Raw genomic sequence first — 4,619 nt, 5'->3', positions numbered from 1 at the left:
ACGGTTCTAGTTTCGAAGTGCGGCACTATTCCCGGATGGCGTAACGTAAGCACGTGTTCTCGGTCGTGGTGTAGCATATGCCATGTTACTACCTCCACAATGGGTAGTAACATATGTGTTGTGTCATGCATCACTCCATTTATTAGGTTGTAGACTCATCTTTTTTTAATATGTGTGATGTTACAGTAACTAGCTATGTTACCACATGCCTCTCTTTCTTCATTAATTGCATGCCACATCATCTTTTTTATCTAGATAAGTGTGATGTTATCACCTATGTGTACTCCCACTATGACCAGCCTTATGCGTAGAGAAATTAGGATCGAAGGGAGTACTACTAGTAGTAGTACTACTACTTTGATGTGTCGCGTCAACTCGCACAAGTATGCAACAGTTCCTGAACAAACAAGCATATAAGATGTTATACTTACTTCTTATAAGCTGATATACTTCTTACCCAAAGGATCTTTATATCCAACAGACACAAAATATCCATTCGACTGTTGAAAATTACTTCAACTGCTTATCTAATGTCGAAGTAATTGCTGCATCGCCACCAAAGCCCACCATCTCTTAAGCTAAATTAGACCGAGATAACCCCTATATTAGCATATTACTAAGATAAACAGAAGGCACTGTAGAATCATTTAGGACGTGAGCTTGTCAATCTGAATGTGGAGGGACACCAGCCTAGCCCCGGCCAGCAGCTTGGGCGGAACTGTGAAGAAGGTCAGCTCGTGCACGGCGACGTCGCCGGGATCCTTGCTGCTTGTCACCTTCATTTCCACCTTGACGGTGTCGGTCTGCCTTTGGGCTCCCCCGACGGGCCGTTCGCCCACAGCTTGGCCACGTAGTGCGGCAGTGGGGACGACCCCGCTCTGATGCAGACAACCGACACGGCGATAGGCACGCCGATGTCGAGCACGCCGCCGACCAAGAAAAATGCGTGGTCGTCCTCCTCCGCGAACAACAAGAGTCGTGGCTCCGACAGTGGCACTTGCAGCTGGAGCACCTTGCCGTACTGGATCTTGTGCACGGGCATGGGATGCATGGTGCTGATGTGGTGGAAGAGTGCCGGCGGCGGGCCTTCGTAGCTGCAGACGGGCAAGGGGCATTTGCAGGGCGCGAGCGGACACACGCTCTGGTGATCGGCGAGCTTGTGGTAAGTGACGTAGAGCCCACAAGCCTTCGTGCGGGCACTCCATCCTCACCGAGGAGAGGACGGAGTCCACCGCCATGTTCCGCACGTCGAATCCACTGTCGCGCTCGCACTTCTGGCACTGCCGCTGGTTCCCGGGGCGCTCAACGCGGCAGTCCGCGCAGACCAGGTGCCCTCCCTTGCACTGCACAAATCAATCAAACAACACATCAATCAAGAAACCTGCACCTTGCTCGATCAGCCGAAAGGACGAGGTGTATTCGAACCTCATACACTTAGGCTTCAAGGGGCGGAGGCACAAGGGGCAGTGGAGCAAGGTGAGGTCCATCGAGACCATAGAGAGCTCCATCGTCGGGTCATGTTTCGTCTACATGATCTCGCCCTCCTCGTGCACAACCATCTCTCACTTTATTAGGGCCGGGGCATTACAAAGCTTTACCGTCACATATTCATACTACTTCAAGGTGCATTAAATCAACACATGCAAGTATCAAAAGGAGACTCACGGCATGCATGCATGCGTTGTAATTAATGCATCGGTAAACGCAAATTATTGAAATATATCGAGTGCAGTGCTCTGATGTGTCGCATCAACTTGTACAAGACCGAGAAGTTTGATTACTACAATGCCCTCTCCCTCACTAACCTACCATTGGCTGCATGAGAGGTGGGCCACCCACCTGTTGGGCCCACCTATCATAGACGCAAAGGCAGGAGCAGTAAGTCAATGAAGATGTGTCCCTCCCTCGCCCATGAGCGTGGTGGCTGGAAGGACTAGGAGAAGCTTTCATTTGCTACACGCTCTCCCTCCCTCACGCGGTGGACATGCAGCAGTTCAATCAGTGTTAGATGGCCAGAAGCATACTGCAGTACTCCTCCACTACAGTACTCCCTCCTTTCCGGTTTATAAGGCTCAAATCTCAAATCTCATCAACCAAGGCATTTTGTGAGTGAAGGAATGTATCTCGTACTTTACAAAACTACCCCAATTAAACTCATGCATTAATTTGGATTAATTGCAGTGCATGCATGATTGGCCACTAGATGAGTAGGAACATTACATGCCTTGGTGTGTTCATCTTTAATTCTTGCACGCAAAGATTTAATGCACATTGGAAACTAAAAATGGGATGGAGATGAGCCCTCTAAATTGGAAAAACAAAAACGTTGAAATAATCCTTATAAACCGGAAAGGAGGGAGTAGTACTCCATCATTGTTCGACTTCCCGAAGAGGCGAAGAGCCAAGCGTAGCCCAGACGCTCATGTGGCAGTTTCATGTGTAGAGTAGTCTAGGATAGTGTGTATTGTTCCTGTAAGCTTAAAATCGTTGGGGTTGGCTCCATGCATTTTTTATTAAAATAATCTTCTGGCCCTACCTGTCATCCTGGTGATTGTAGTTTGCACGCTCATCTGGTCAAGACAGGAATATATATTTTAATTTGTGGTGGGGTAAATGTTAGAGGTTGCAGCAAATGGAGTATTGTACACTGCGGGTCTTTCAGCCAAGTTTAGAGGCAACCATGTGGGGCCAGTGCTATGATGTGTCGCACCAACTCGTACAACAAGGAGAAGCTTGATTTTACTACTACACGCCTTCTCCCTCGCCCATGCGCGCGGTGGCTCGCAGACGAGCATAGGCTTTTGCTTAGGCTGGTCATAATGGAATACTAGTATCATGCATATGATACTAGTATGATACTACACATCCGTGGTGCATAGTATCATATGTTAGTATCATCGATGACTTCATTTATTAGCATGCATGACACATAGTAGCACAACATTTAATATGATACGGTATCATGATATGATACTCAACCCTCTCTTTCTTCATTTACTTCTATGCCACCTCATCAAATTTGCCTAGTTGGCATGCATGATACTCCCTCCGTTCCTAAATATTTGTCTTTTTAGATATTTCAAATGGACTACCACATACGGATGTATATATACATATTTTAGAGTGCTAATTCACTCATTTTGCTCCCTATGTAGATTCATTTTAGAGTGCCCGATCCTCTACCCATGTCGTTCTCTCCGACACAGCACCGGCTCCGGGGGGCCTCCCGCCCCTCCGACCCTTCTTCCTCCCTGCCGTATTGTGCGCAGATCCGACCTGCCGCCGCCGACATCCCGATGACCCTCAGGTATAAATTCTTCGAAACCAGCCTTGCTCTACTGCCCCAACTCCCCACGTGGCTGCATGTGCACCTTTTTCTATTCCCATTAGCTCTTCCAAAGCCACCTAAATTTTTAGTATTATTAGAGGTAAAGCTACTTCATGCGTTCGAATCTAGGACTTGGTTCAAACAACGAAGAAAGGGGGGAAAGTTGTAGCATGAATCTAGGACTTGATTCAAAGAGGAAATAATATGGTGAAAGTAGTAAAGACCAGATACCCAACCGGTCTCTTGGTTGAAAAGGGAAATAACGGGAAAACGCAGTACAAACTGGATAAGGAACAGATCTATTATTGATTAAAAAAAGGATAGAAAGTGGCGGCTGGTGGACAAGTCAACAGAGTATGTCCAGGATTAGATTTGTTGCCCTCACATAGTAAAAGGTCTTCAGGATTAGATTGCTTCCCTCACATAGTAAAAGGTCTCCATGATTAGATTTGCTGCCCTCACATAGTAAAAGGTCTCCTGGATTAGATTTGCTGCCCTCACATAGTAAAAGGTCTCCAGTAATTAGATTTGCTGCCCTCACAGAGCTTGAACAAACTCGACATCACCACTTTATGCCTCCTTAGGTACATTGTGCTTGATGCATCCACTGTCGCATGTCCTTATACCAACCTTTTGCTGTTGTTAATGTAAGGGCGCATGTAAAATGAAGCGATCACACTGTTACCTTAAGGACATGTCTAACCAGTGTTATTGTTAATCTAATGCTCTCCAGTGATATGATGCAATTAAACTGTGTTACAAATGGTACTCCTGCTGTTTTCCCCAGTATGATAAGTAAGTTGCTCCTTTATGTTGCTGAGTGTCCTGGTGTCCCCACGGTCCCATGCCCTTAAACCAACTCTTTAGTTGTGTTGATTTACTGTATCTAGGTAAACAAGAAATGCCACCATTAAAGTAATCCCATATTTGACAAATGTCATTGTTGATCGTAATGCTTCCGGTAACATGAAGCATTGCTGACATTTTAAAATTTCTATTGTCCTCGCGTGATTTCCATGAACATAATTAAGATGCTTCTTTTCATTTCGTGTATGTTTCGTATATTCTTATTGACCAGCAACTGTTTACTTTCTATCTTTTTGTGCAGATAGGGATATCCATTTCACCTTGTTTCTATCGTGACCTTTTGGTGAACTGCACAAAACACTTTTTTGGAATGAGTGTCTTGTGCGGTTTAACTAAAATGTCACGTGGCAACATCTCTCAATCTTGGTGGAACTACACAAAATGGTGATTGGAGTTTCCAAAATCTCTGTCAAATTCTGCTGGT

At 45.7% G+C, this 4,619-nt stretch overlaps 1 pseudogene; it reads right to left on the bottom strand.

Moving 5' to 3' along the window:
• Positions 1–647: 647 nt before the first annotated feature.
• LOC125508871 lies at positions 648–1,508 on the bottom strand (annotated as a pseudogene).
• Between the last annotated feature and the right edge of the window lie 3,111 nt (positions 1,509–4,619).

Source organism: Triticum urartu, chromosome 5 (assembly GCF_003073215.2).
Source record: "Triticum urartu cultivar G1812 chromosome 5, Tu2.1, whole genome shotgun sequence".
In the NCBI taxonomy this organism is placed as follows: domain Eukaryota; kingdom Viridiplantae; phylum Streptophyta; class Magnoliopsida; order Poales; family Poaceae; genus Triticum; species Triticum urartu.
This window is presented reverse-complemented; position numbering and strand designations above follow the sequence as displayed.